The sequence below is a fragment of the Equus caballus genome, chromosome 16 (genome assembly GCF_041296265.1).
Source record: "Equus caballus isolate H_3958 breed thoroughbred chromosome 16, TB-T2T, whole genome shotgun sequence".
Lineage (NCBI taxonomy): Eukaryota > Metazoa > Chordata > Mammalia > Perissodactyla > Equidae > Equus > Equus caballus.
The window spans coordinates 17,699,475-17,713,648 of record NC_091699.1 but is presented as its reverse complement, the minus strand read 5'-3'; the positions used below and the strand labels follow the sequence as shown (position 1 = coordinate 17,713,648).

At 53.6% G+C, this 14,174-nt stretch overlaps 1 protein-coding gene across 10 annotated transcripts in view; it reads right to left on the bottom strand.

The window, feature by feature from the left end:
* Positions 1–14,174, bottom strand: part of ATP2B2 (ATPase plasma membrane Ca2+ transporting 2) — a 351,445-nt gene that overhangs the window by 241,850 nt on the left and 95,421 nt on the right. The gene's annotated exons all lie outside the window — the stretch shown is intronic.

Genomic DNA, 14,174 nt, shown 5'->3' with positions numbered 1-14,174 from the left:
TCATGTCCTCACTGCCACCTCTCCCGGGGCTGTGTTCCCCGAACCTCCGGCCTGAGCTCCTTGTCAGTCACGTCCCACCCCTCCCTGGCACTCACCCGCCTCCAGGCTCACACTCTGCAGCACGACCCCACCCCACAAGGCTTCTACTCCCTGGGCTCTCCATCTTGGCAAATGGCCTCTATCTTGCCAGTTGCTCAGGAAAAAACCAGGAAGCCAGGCTCGGCTCCTCTCATTTCCTCATTGCATCCAGCCCCTCAGCAAGTCCTATCGGCACTGTCTCCAAATACAGCCCGAATCCGAGCCTCCCCACCTCGTCCCCGCCACACCCAGGTCCGGGCCACCACGGTCTGTCACAACTCTCCAGCCTGAGCCCCGGCCGGCTGTACCATGGCTCCCACGGAGCGGCCAGAACGGGTTCCTCCAAAGCACAGATCAGATCACGTCACTCCTCACTCAGACCCCTCTGACGGTTTGCACTGGAATCAGAATCCAGCGGAAGCTCCATTCTGTGGCCTGCACGACCCTATGGGATCTGGCTCTGCTGGCCTCTCCAGGTTCTTTTCTGCCTCGTCTCCTCTATCACTCTATACCTGCCTTCTTTCCATCTCACCAACATGCAAGTTTACTCCCGCCTCAGGGCCTTTGCACTTGCCGTTCCCTCTACCTGGAACATGCTGTCCCCAGATGTCGGCCTACCTTGCTCCCATGATTCAGATCCCACTCCAGTGTCCTCCTCACAGACACTTTCCCTTCCCATCTTGCCTCCCCATCATGCCGCCTCCCCATCACTTCCCATCACACCACTCTGTTTTGTGATGACCTCAAAACCAGCTTCTATTTGTCTACGTTTGAGGCCTCTGTCCCGCCCCTGGAGCATACGCCCCATGAGAACACAGACTCTCCGTGCTCTCTGTTAAGTTCCCTGGGGTGTCTCCGGAACATAGAACTGTGCGCTCAATGAACGCCTGCCGGCTGGCCGACTCAGTGCCATGCTCGGGCTCCCTCCTCTCGAGGGCCTTCCCCTCAGTGGTTGTTTTTATTAGTCAAAGACATTTTTAGAGAAGATAAATAGTGGCATTTATTTGCTGCTGATCAAAACCACAATGTCATCAGTCTTGCTGCCATTATTGAAAAAAGTGGTATTGGAGATTTCATTTTCCTCACATCTGCAGCCGGGGTCCCTCGACTCAGGTTATTAGGGAGCATGAGAGAAGGATGCTGGGAGCAGAGGAGAGGAGGGAGGAAGGGCACACTCTTAGCCCCCCGTGTGCCAGGATCTCTGCCAGAGCTGTCCTTGCACCGTCTCGGCTGAGCCTCCTACCACAGCCCCAGGGAGCAGGTGTTACTGCTGCCTTTGTGCGGATGAGGCAGCCGCGGCCCAGAGACCCGAAGCACCTGCCCGAGGCCACAGGGCTGGCGAGCGGTGGAGCTGAACTCTGCGCTGCCTCTCCAGGAAGAGAAGCTGCGAGGTTCCTCGAGAGAACACTTCCCGTCCTCGAGGTCTTCCTTTCATGCCCGTGCATCCTTCTCGACCTTCTCCGAGGAAGGCGCTGCCCAGAACCCGCCATCGCCGCTTCTCAGAGGCAGCATGGTGACGGATCGCGCTTCCTAAATAAGAATTCCTGCCATTTCTCAAAGCTTGACAGGGACCTTCCAGAGAAGGGCAGTGCATGACGCCCACGTTTGGTCCATTTATCACATCCTGCTCCCCAGCTTCGCTCAGGCCCCCGCTCACAGTCGCCGCTGCACAGAGACCTGCTCACATCAGCTCTTCTCGCACTCTCTCCCCACCTGCTCTCTCGCCTTCCTCACGCACCTGTTGCCACCGGCTCGTCTACCATCTAAGAAACACCGTACATCGATTTGTTTAGTTCTCGGTTGTCTCCTTTTACTAGAACATTAGCTCCAAGAGACCAACTTGATCTGGTTTCTTTCCTACCATGTGCCCCCAGTGCCTAGAACCACGCACAGTACGTAGTGGGGGACAAGTAAATATTGCTTAAATGAATGAATGAATTTAATTACTACATAGATTCGGTACTCAGTTTATGCCTTTCTGACATTATTCTGTTTTTTCTCCCTTAAATAAAGTTTTTATTATGTAAAGCAGTACAAATCCACAGTTGGAAATTTTTTTTAAATACAGATAAGCAAAGAGGAAAATAAGGATCTTCAGTCATCCCATTACACCGCTGCGACATTTAGGCGTATTCTCTGCCGGATTTTACTGACCCACAGGTACACACGTACCTTTTCACAAACACTTATTCAAAAGCGACGTGGGGCACATTCGCTGCATCCCTGGCACCACGCAGGGCCCTGGGCCCTGTGAACCCCGTTCTGGGCCAGTGGTGGGAGAAGGCAGGCAAAAACCACCCCATGGAGACCCGCTGGTCTAGAGGAGGAGACCGATGTTTAGAGAGGCTCATACTGTCCCTTGCCTTGAGTGACCAGCAGCTGTCACTCGCCGATTTTTGTGACCCCATTTCCAAGTCCCTAGACACGTTTCTGGTGGCTGCCCGTCCCACAGTTCACACCCACGGTTCCCTGTGCTGGACGCTTCGGTTGAAGACCCGACTCTGACTCAGAGGCAGAGCCCGAGGAACAGGGAGCCCTCTGCCGAACACGGGCCAGCCTCGCCCAGCCTAAGCGCCACCAGCACCACCGTGGATCTCTGGTGGAAAAGATCTCGGACCACAGACCTCTTGCCTACACCAGGCACCCAGCCCCAAATCCTCTCCCATCTCTCACTACCTCCACTCACCCCCTGCACCACCAGAAAAGGGCAAATGGAACCTGCAAGGGAAGGTCGTCAGAGCAGGGGCCGGTGGAGACCGTCCTGCTCAACATTCCCATTTCACAGGTGTGGAAACTACGGCCGGGAGGAGAGGAGGCTGGCGGCCACCTGGCATGAACATCCTAAGGGGACTTTGCACCATTTTCCGAGGGCCACGTGAGACTCACATGGACGGAGCCTGCGGGAATAGGGGGTGAGTGCTCCCCAGCACTCCCTGAGCACTTCCTGGGGCTCCCTCGCTGACGATGCACGGGCATCATTTCACTGAATCTCTGCCACAGTCTTAAGAGGTAGGGTTGCTTTTTATGCCCATTTTACAGAGAGGTTGACTGACTGAATGTTACTGTTAAGGAAAAAAGCACTAGAATAGACCCACCTGGAAATAACCTCCCCTGTTGCATTTCAAGTCCAGCTGGATTCCCAAAGAGGTGTCCACGGCCGGCAAGGCCTCAGGGGCCTGTGTATCAGACACTAGGAGGAACTGGGAAGCCAGTAGGAAGTTCCCCAGATCCTGACCTCTCGTCTGGGTCTGAGCCAGGGCAGCAAGGAGGGAACAAAGCCCACTGGGCTGGGGCTCTGAGACCCTGTCCGTGGGAGGACCCAGGGCTGAGATGGGTCAGGATGGGCCCCCGTGGGGGGTCTAGCTGGCAGAGCTGCACCCACCTGGCCTGGTCCTCTGACCTCTGGCCACTGTCCATTTGCAAGCAGCTCCCCCTCCAGGGGCAAGAGTGGCCCGGAGATGCCGCTGGAATCCAGGGAAGGACAGGGGTCCCTCAGGGGCCAGCGGGGGAGTCAGCCTCGCAGCAGGAGCTCACTCACTTGCTGCCTCTCTCAAGTCGGGTCTGTCCCAGGCCTGGAGACGCAGAGACGACCAGAGCACGGCCCCTCGGGGGGATACAGGCCATCAAAGGAGGCAGGCAGGCTAAGAAGTGACCATAATGAGAGATGTGCTCGAGTGGAGGGAGACGTGAGCCCGGTTCTGAACCAGGTTTTCCTGGGGTATGAGCGTGCGCTGGTCCCATTCCAAGAACCTCTTGGAATGGCCCAGGGGGAAAGGCTCTGCCTCAGACCAGACAGTGGAGTTTCCACCCTCTGGGCCAGCGCTTGTCCTGAGGGACCTCAGAGACCCCTCTGCGCTTCAGTTTCCAAACCTGCAAAATGATAGCCCAGGCCCAGCACTTGATGAGAAAATGTGCGCAGAGCACCTAGCTTGGTGCCTAGCACTTAGGAGGTACTTAGCAATACCTCTCCAACACCTGTCAGCAAACAAGAGAAGAAATGACAATACCGCGAGGCGCTGTGAGGATGTGGATCACTGGAGCTCTCACCCACGGCTGGGGTGCAAAATGGGATGCCCATGCTGAAGAAGAGTTGGGCAGTTTCTTATACAGTGAAACATAAACTTATCATACAACCCAGTCACCCCACTCCTAGGTACTTACCCAGGAGAAATAAAAGCTTACGTGCATGTAAAAATAAAGTGGCTTTATTCCCAGTTAGAAAAAATTGAAACAAACCCTGATGTCTCTCAATGGATGATAGAATGACTGGACAAACAAACTCTGGGGCATCCTTCGATGGAATACTACTCAGCCATGAAAAGGAATGAACTAGTGACGTGTGTGATAGCATCTCAAACGCAACGTGAGGAGTGAAACAAGCCAGGTTCATAAGTTGCGCACTGCATCCCTTCTGTGCTATGGAAAAGGCAACTCTGTTATCAGTGGTTGCCAGAGACCTGGGGGAGGGGAAGAGGTTGACTACAAGTGATGGGGGAAAATTTGGGGGGTAACAGAACTGCTCTGTACCTGATTAAAGGGGAGGTCACACAATGGTGTGCATCTGTCCAAACTCACAGAACTGTACACTAAAAGAGGTGAATCTTACTGTATAAAAGTTATACCTGAATTTAAAAAATAGGAAAAAAGACTTCTAGAATGTCCTTGGCCTGCTGGAGGTTCTAGGACTACCCCCTGGACCAGTCCTTCCTCCGCTGGACTGTCTAGGGCTGGCAGGGCCTCGCCTCCTGCCAGGCAGCCCAACCTTTTCCACCCCGAGGCGGAGGGAGGCAGAGCTGCTCCGGGGCCCAGCCTGCCTTGTCGTTAGCATAGAATCCCTTGGCGGCTTCCCGGGGCCGCGGGAGCCGTGGGTGCTGCTGTTATCCCCACTGTCGCTCCTCAGCAGACAGCTCAGCACAAGGAGGGACATGGGAGGGGCGCCAGCCAGGCCTGAGGGCAGGGATGCCAGAGGAGGAGGCCCGGGTGGGGCTCCGGGCTAGCCACTCCACTCCAGGACCCGCAAGCTGGGCACTGAGGCCTGGAACCATCTTCCATTTGACCCTTGCTGTGTCTTTAAAAAATTACAGCCAATGTTTAAAGTTGTACCATCCAAGACGGTCACTTTGAGCCACACGTGGCTACTGAGCACTTGAAAGGCGGTTAGTCCTACCGGAGACGTGCTTCAAGTAAAATACACAGCAGATTTCAAAGATGCAGTGTGGACAAAAAGGTATAAAATTTTGTTTTGCTTTCATATCAATTCTATGCTGAAATAATACTTTGGATATATTTGGTTAAATAAAAATATATCATTAAAATCATTTTCGCCTGTTTCACTTTACTTCTTTTAAAGTGACTACTAGAAAATTTAAAGTTACTTATGTAGCCTGAATTACATTTCTATTGGGTTGCTCTGGTTTAAAGACTGGGCAAGTTCACATAAAAATCTAGACTTCTGGAGTCCCTTGAAAATTCTGGCAACACTGGGTCTGCAAGGAAGCAGCGAGCTGGGGCTGAGTAACTGCTGAGCTCTTTGGAGGGGGCAGGTGTCTCTAGTTTGCCACAGTTCCCACCACTCCCTATTGCATTACATCTGTCCCCCTTCCCTTATTTATACGACCTGCTCAGTCCCTACAGGCACGTAAGTTTACAATCCTGGTCTACATGTGCCTTATTTGAGCAACCTCTGCCCTTCCACAGCTGAAGTAACCACAGTGCCGGTGACCCCCAAGTCAACCCACCCTTCTGAGAGGAACACTTGTGTGAACTTCCCCAGCACATGTTCGAGAAGCACGCAGACACTTGTCTGTGAATATTTAACTGAATTCCCAGGATGTGCCCGGCACTGAGGATTCAGTGAGGAGCAGACATAGTTCCCTTCACTTGAACACTTCCCAACCCCCCTCAGTGGCTCTCTTCATGCAATCTCGCCCTCACCAGTCTGTCCACCACACAGCAGGCAGGCCCATGTCACTCCCCTGCTCAAAGCTCTTCAAGGGCCCCATTGATTTCAGGACAAGGTTCAAACACCCACAGCCCCTGGGACAGGGGCCTGCTGACAGCGATGCCTCCCATGAGAGCTCACCCCAGCAGGTACCGTCAGCTCCCCTCTGCCTTGAATCTTCCCTCTCTACTGGATGGTTCCCCATCAGCTTCAAGCATGCTGTGCTCTCTCCCATCTTAAAAACATATCCTCTCTTGATCTCAGCCTTCTCCTCTCGCTCCATTTCTCTGTTTTCCTCAATGGCTACGATCCTCTTCTACAATGCTTACTCCAAAGGGGATGAATAGCAGAATATCAGGCCTTGTAACAGCCTTCATAGCTTAAATTCTGCAAAGCACTTTATGACATGGAGTTGGGACTCTTCCAAATGAGGAAGCCTAGGCTTGCACTGGCAAAGGCCATTTAACTCGGGTGATAGAAATCCATGTTTCCTGACTTTCAATTCCATGGCATCTTCATCGGCCTTGGATCAGGACAGACCAGAGGAATTGAGGAGAAACCTCAATTCCCAAAGGTCAGGGGCAACTAGAGTAATGGGGGCCAAGTTCCAGAAGGTAGGTCTACATGCAGAGGTCAGATCTGAGCAGGAGGAAGATCAGAGAACCCTGTCATGGAGAAGGAGATCTGCGGTCCAGGTCCGCCTCGATCTAAGACTCAACCGGGTGGGAGGGTAGGAAGAAGAGGGAACTCACAGTGACGTCAACCACCGTCAGGACTCCATCTTGCTCCTCCTTCGTGCTCCCAGATGCCCCGTGCTTCTGACGCCACTATCACCCCTGATTTATGGCTCAGGAAACTGGGCCTGGAGAGGGGAATACCTACTGCCGCCCAGCTGACTTGCCTCACCACGGTACAGGAGGGAGGGAAATGGACGGGGGAGAGAGGAGACAAGGTTAACCAATGGTTGATAATTATTGAAGCTGGGTAATGAGTACATGGGGCTTTACTAAGTTATTCTATTTTTCATTACGTTTGAAATTCCCCATAATTAAAAGTTAGCCATAAATAAAGTCACCCAGTTAAGTGGTGGAGCCGACACTGAAAGTCAAGCCTGGGTGACTCCCACACCATGTGCTCTCCTCTCTGCCTCCCCAGGGACTCTGCCCATCCCACTTTGTGCTTTTCTGTTGGAAAAGTTTCCGGTACTCAAAGGCCCACAACTTTGCTCTTCTCCCTGTATGAATATGGAAACTTTAGGAACAAACTTCACAAACATTTTTGCTCTTACACCCCAAGGGCCCTGCCCCATCTGAGAACAAATCTTTTTCTTGGGGTTGTGACCATGAACCATTGGTGGTCACATGCCTCAGACTCCACCTAAGAGTGACGGTGTTCCCACAGGGTTGTATCTGCTCCACTCAAAAAAAGACGGTCCATTTCATTTCACACTGTCACGCGGGAACACGACCACGTGCTTCCATTTACTGTCTGCCCCCTTTTAAGGGGTTCAGGGAAGCATCACACATCTGCTGTCAGGTTAGAGATGGATTTCAAATTCAATTCTGTTTTAAAAAGAAGAGGAAAGGAGGGTCATCCAAAAACTCAATCTGAAACCACAAGTCTTTGCCGGGCACTTACCAAATTCTAGCTATTAGACCTTATCAAATATGCAGGATTAGCCCCATTGTGCAGGTGAGGAAACTGAGACTTAGAGAAGCTGAGCCACCTGCAGGAAACAGAGTTGGAATTTGTACAAGGTCTGAGGGACCTCAGAGTCCATACTCTCATAACCAACACTCTGGCCTAGAATAGGCCTCCCCGACAGTTTACTGCCTGGGCAGAGAAACATCTATGTAATGAGCATATATATTTCTCTGGCATTGCATTTGGTTCTTTCGATGCTTTAGCTCATTAACTCACACAGCCAACAACAAATAGGCACCACTTGGGGTGGGCCCTGTGGCAAAGTGGTTAAGGTCACGTGCTCTGCTTCAGTGGCCCAGGATTCAAGGGTTTGGATCCTGGGCGCGGACCTACACACCGCTCATCAAGCCATGCTGTGGCAGCGTCCCACGTACAAAATAGAGGAAGATGGGCACAGATGTTAGCTCAGGGACAATCTTCCTCACAAAAAAAAAAAAAAAAAGGAAAGAAAGGAAGAAAGGAAAGAAAAGAAAAGAAATAGGCATCATCATCCCCACTTTATAGATGAGGAAACGGAGGTTTAAGGGGTTAAGGTCATCAGTTGGTTAGAGATTTTAATCTAGGTCTCCCTCATCCCGAACGTGATTCTTTTTCCAGACACTGGTTCTTGGTCCAGATGTAAGCACAATCCATTTCTAAGACAACGCAGTGGGAGTCAGAGCTGTACTAAGGCGACTGACTGCAATGTTCTGGGCACCCCCGCTGGTCAGGACCCTGGAGAGCTCCAAGCGCTTCCGTGCTGATTGGCTCCCGGATGCGCACCTCAGGGCAATCCAGGCTCTCATAGGTCCATCCTGGACAGGTCCCTCCCACCCGAGCCCGGAAGCCATCGCAGGGCTGGCAACTTGTCCTACGTGCGGGCCTTTAGCTACAGGGCCTTGTCAGGTGTACGGGGTTTGGGGGGCAGGATGGGGGCTGGAGGTCCTCCAGGAATGAGGCGGGGTGTTAGATAGCCTTCTTAGATATCTTCCCTCCTCCCCCTGGTTGAGGCCTTTCAAGGCCTTCTTTTCCGTCTGTAGTGGGCATCTCCTCCCTTCGGGGCAGTCTTAAGGTCCTAGTTAGTACGGGGTGCCTTCGTGGAGAGTTCTCGGTGGAATAATACACCTTTCCAGCTGCATACCACCAGGCAGTTTATAAAATACTTTTTTTGTGGCATCATCACTTTCCATTTCCACAACAGCCCTGTGGGTCAAATATTAATTACCCCACCGTGCAGAGAAGGAAACAGAGGCTCAGAAATAGTAGATGACCCGCCCAAGGTCGCACAGCTAGAAAATCTCAGAGCTGAAACTCGAACCCTGTGACCAGTACACCAAGTTGCCATGACACATTTACAGAGCAACCCCGTCACTTTCCATTAAGGATATTACCTTCACCAAAATTATGTTTACTTGATGCTTGACAATTTTGTTTTGAGAGCAAAATGGTAAATATGACCATAATCTATCACCCCTCCTGGATTCAAGCAGCATTTGTTAACCAATAAATGCAGTCTACTTAATAGAATAAAATCCAAGCCCTTTGCACAGCCTACAGGCTCAGCCCAACCTCTGCCCAGCCTCTGACCTCGTCTCCCACCATTGTCCTCGTCCTTGCTGCACCATGAACTCACCAAGCTCGTTCCCAACTTGACGCTTCTGCACTGACTGTACCTCTGCCGGGGAAGCCCTCCCCCCAGATCCCTGCATGGCTGCCTGCTTGTCACTCCACTCTCAGCTCAAAGGCCCCCACTTCTGAGAGGGCCCTCTGATGACCTGAGCTAAGGAGCCATGTCACCCTCTCCCATTACCCTGTGTCACCCTTCCTGGCACTCACCACTATGTGAACCAATCACCTGGACTTTTCAGGCCATTGCCCTTCTTCCCTGTATTGAACCTAAGTTCCATGGGCTCAGGGACTGTGTGGGTCTGAATGTCACCAGCATCACGCATGGCGTAGACACCCAAGGAACGTCTGCTAAATGAAGAAACGTCATCATTTATCTCATGCGGTGACCACGGATTTAGGTCTCCAGTGTGTCTCTGATTACCTCAAGGGAGGTGCCAAGGCTGGGAAAACAAGTTCTCAACAAATTTTTCCAAAAATGAGCATGCCCCATCTCACAATTGTAGAGCAAGAGGCTGTCACTTTGGAGTGGTTAAGAGTCACGTTAGCAGTCAGAAGAGCCCATACTTCTTCAAAGAGGAAAAGCCAGTCCTAGGCAGGCTTGTGAATTCCTTGGCTGTCGCTCCTGCATGGCTTAGTTTCAAAAGGAAACCAGAGTTCCCTGAAGAAGGCCCAGATCATTCTGAAGGGCCACTTCTCTCTGTCCCTCAAGATGAAAACTCTACAAGAGTCAGCTGCCAGCAGAGTCCAGGTGCGGGAGAAACACACAGTCAGGAATGCCTTCATCCCCACATGAAGGAGGCCACGGGGAAGCAGAGGGAGCTTCCCCAGGCACACTCTACAAGGAATCCCGGCACACTGGCACGCGGCATGCCACACACACATGCACACACACATGTGCACACACACACACACACAGGAGCACATCCTCTCAGGGACTAAGAGCACTTGAAACGAGTTCCCGCGGCACGTGGGATTCTGTTGTGGCAGGGCAGTCAAAAACGCTAGGTTGAGAAGGTCAGTGATGAGCAGTCAAGTCACCCCCAAATATGTGCCAAGTGTTTCTGCCCCCTCCCCACTAGCCAGCTGTGTGACAGCCGAATGAAATGGTTCACAGCGTGGGTTATGGAGCCAGACGTCCTGGGTTTGAATCTCAGTTCCACCTCTCACTAGCTGTGACCTTGGGTAGGTTACTCTAGAACCTGGTGCCTCAGTTTCCCCCCCGATGCAAGGGAACAACAACGGTGTCTACTGCCTTAAGTAAGCTCTGCATGCATTTTAGCTGCTGCAATTTTTATTATTGCCATTGTCCTCAAGCCTTTGAGCCCTGGTCACCTCCTCTGTCAAATGGCCCTCAAACCACCAACCCTCAAAAGGACGTGGCAAGGATTAAACAGGAAAAGACTTGCAAACCGTGCACATCACACAGTTAGGAGGGAACAGCACCTCAGATGAAACTCCAGGCTGGGCTGCCACTGAGCGGGGAAAGGCAGATGTCAGGGGAAGATACGTGATAAGACCACCAGCCAAGGAGGCTCCTCAGAATGCACAGGGCCCCCTGGAAGTCAGGGAAGGGAGAAGATCCTCTGAGATGTGTGTTCCAGAAAGGCCTCACAAAGAGGTGAACTGAGCACAATCTGGGGTGAAATTAGCTAGCTGCAGAGGAGTGAAAGAAGGATGGAGAACCGCTGTAGTGGCTGAAAACAGGGTTGGTGGGGCCGGAGTCCCTGGGTTCAAAACCCAGTTACTCTGCTTCCAAACTGTGTGACTTTGAGCAAGTGACTTACCCTCTCTGTGCCTCAGCTTATTCACCTGTGAAATGGAGGTAATTACAGTCCTTACTTTCATGGGTTGTTATAAAGATTAAGAGATGATACACTTAGCCTAATGCCACAAACTTTATGTTCTTAAATGACAAACATGTGGGGTGAACACAAAGAAATGGGGTTTCTGTGCCTCCCAACTGTTCACTCTCCTGTGAAAGAGAGGGCTCCAAGGCTACAAGGATGTAAAATAAAAGATCTTTAGCCTCCTCTTCAACTTGTTCCAGACTTATTCTTACCTCTGTGCCTTCGCCCATGCTGTCCCGCCCCCACCCTCTAGGAGGATCTCTGGTTGAAGAGCATAAAGAAGCAACCAAGCAAACAAAAACGCAGGTCTGCACTAAGTAAGTGTTTGTTGACTGACTGCACAACATGCATGGAAACAAGAGGATGGCATTTCCAAGGTGGTTTCTCAGTCCTAGAAGCAACCAAGCAGGGGTGACGACCTGCAGTCCAGGCCTGGAGGACAGACCCAGGGCACACTGACACGGTACCTGCCCCTCGGCCACTAAGTGAGGAAGCCGATTATCCCCTTCAGAGCAAAGTGCGTCTTAAGACAGGGAAGTGATCCCACCTGCCCCGCAGCACTGCTGGGCCCCTGGCAGAGGCTGCACCAATAGTCGTCCTCAGACAGGGGCATGGTGCCTGGGCTCACATTCCATATCCCCAGTGGGAGCACAGGCGGGCCCCGCGTCCCCGGGCCTCAGTCCACACACCAAGCTGCTGCTGGAGGAATGCCCCTAAAACCCAGCTCTGCCGGTGCCCTGCCCCTGCTAAATAACCTTCAGTGGCTCCCTACTGCCTTGAGCCTGGGTGTGGCATCTGAAGCCCTTTGGAGACAGGGCTCCACCTACCCTCTGACCCCAGGCTTCACCACTTCTCACTGTTGGTTCCCAGAACTGCCCTCACCTTTGACTGTGAGCTCTCTCCTGGCAGACTCACACTCACCCTCCTTGGTCGTCCTCTCCTCCAGGAAGCCTACCCATCCTCCGCCTGGACTCTCCCACCCTCCATTGCAGCCGCACCCCTCTGAACCGTGGTTTCGCATCTGTCTTTCCTGGACCGAGAGTCCCTTGCAGTGGGCATGGTGCTGGCTTCAGCTCTGCACCCCCAGCACCGCCCACCACAGGCCGGACAGAGCAGCCTGGAGGAGCCCCCGCAGCAGCGCGCTCACAACGGACTTTTACTCGGTTGAAGTTACACTGCGTTTTTAGGTGGAACCTTTGCCCCCAGGTTTTACTAAGTGTATTCATTCAACCACGACTGAGTATGTGATCTGTGCCAGGCACTGAGGGAATAAACAGACACAGCCCCTGTCCTCACGGAGCTTACGTGCCACGGGGGAGAGACAGCCAATACGCAGGAATTCAAACAAACAAGAGGATTTTAGAGCGATGACTAACACAGACTGTGGGGCCATAGGGGACAACCCAGATTCCGGAGGGCTTCCTGGAGGAGGAGACCTCTGAGCCGTGATGACGTGGATTGGGGCAGGTGGGATGGGTACCTCAGGCCTCTCGATGCCGAGGTTCGTCTGCGCTGTCTTGCTGAACAGTGGACTGTTTCTGGGTATGAAACCAGCGTGTGGCAGGCCTAGAAGATGGCATCAGAGAGCAGAGGGGCTTGGGCGGGTGGGGCGGACGGGCTGCCACCCCGGCACAGCCCTCCTCCTGCTCCTCCCTGAGCCCCTGCTGGGCCTGTGTAAAATCAGAAAATATCCTTCTCTTGCCACTGGGTGGAATTTCCCAAGTGTGTCCCTGAAGGTGCTGTGAACCAGTGCCCAGGGAGGGCTGGCGCCCTGCAGGGCGAATTCCTCCGCGATGAACATTAACCAGCTGCTGACCGACAGGCAGCCACCTGCCCCGGCTCTCCGCCCGCGTCACTGCCCCTCGCTCCTGAGCAGAGGGCTCGGCAGCTTGCTCAACCCCAGCCGCTGCGTATTTAATTAAAATGGGATCACTGCTCACCCAGGAACCATGGGGGAGAACAAAAGGCCCTTTCACGGCAGGAACTGGCTCGGTGGCATCTGTGGCGTCGGCTACGGCTGTACTCAGGAGCCTCTGGTTTCAGACGGCAGACGTGCTGGGGCTCCGCTTTTCCCATGGCGGGACCTGCAGCCCCCTCCCTGCGCCCGGCCCGCCAGTGCCAACTCTCACTCGGCCTTGGATAGGGGCTCTGACGGCCTGCAGGCAGCTGTCCCGGGAGCACCTGGGGACCACTCACCTGCTCACCAGAAAGCCAACCTTTTCTGCAAAGGGTGGGAGGATGAGCTGGAATGAGGGGCGTGACCACAGAAAACAGACGAGGTCAGGTGGGAACCAGAATAAGTGTTAGGGGCAGGGCAAGACTGAGAGGTCCCCGGGGGGGAGAGGCCTGGTCAGCAGTGGTGGCTCACTGTCCAGTGGTTAAGGACCCCTGTCCTGCATTCAAGTAACAGCCCCAGATTCCAAGCCCTGGAGCCACCCTGAGCCTGCGGCAGCCAGCTGCTCCAACAGAGGAGGTCCTGGAGCCACTCTGAGCCTGTGGCAGCCAGCTGCTCCAACAGAGGAGGTCCTGGAGCCACTCTGAGCCTGTGGCAGCCAGCTGCTCCAACAGAGGAGGTCCTGGAGCTACTCTGAGCCTGCGGCAGCTGCTCTGACAGAGGATGTCCTGGAGCCACCCTGAGCCTGCGGCAGCCAGCTGCTCCAACAGAGGAGGTCCTGGAGCCACCCTGAGCCTGCGGCAGCCAGCTGCTCCAACAGAGGAGGTCCTGGAGCTACCCTGAGCCTGTGGCAGCTGCTCCAACAGAGGAGGTCCTGGAGCTACCCTGAGCCTGCGGCAGCTGCTCCAACAGAGGAGGTCCTGGAGCCACCCTGAGCCTGCAGCAGCCAGTTGCTCCGACAGAGGAGGTCCTGGTGCACGGGGAGGGGCCCCTCGTGCATGCTGGAGCCTGTGTGGCCTTGCCGGCTTGCCCGGCTGAGACAGAGTCAGAGTCTGAAGATGGAGGAGACTGTGTGTCAAGCTCAGCAAAGTGCGGGGAAGTG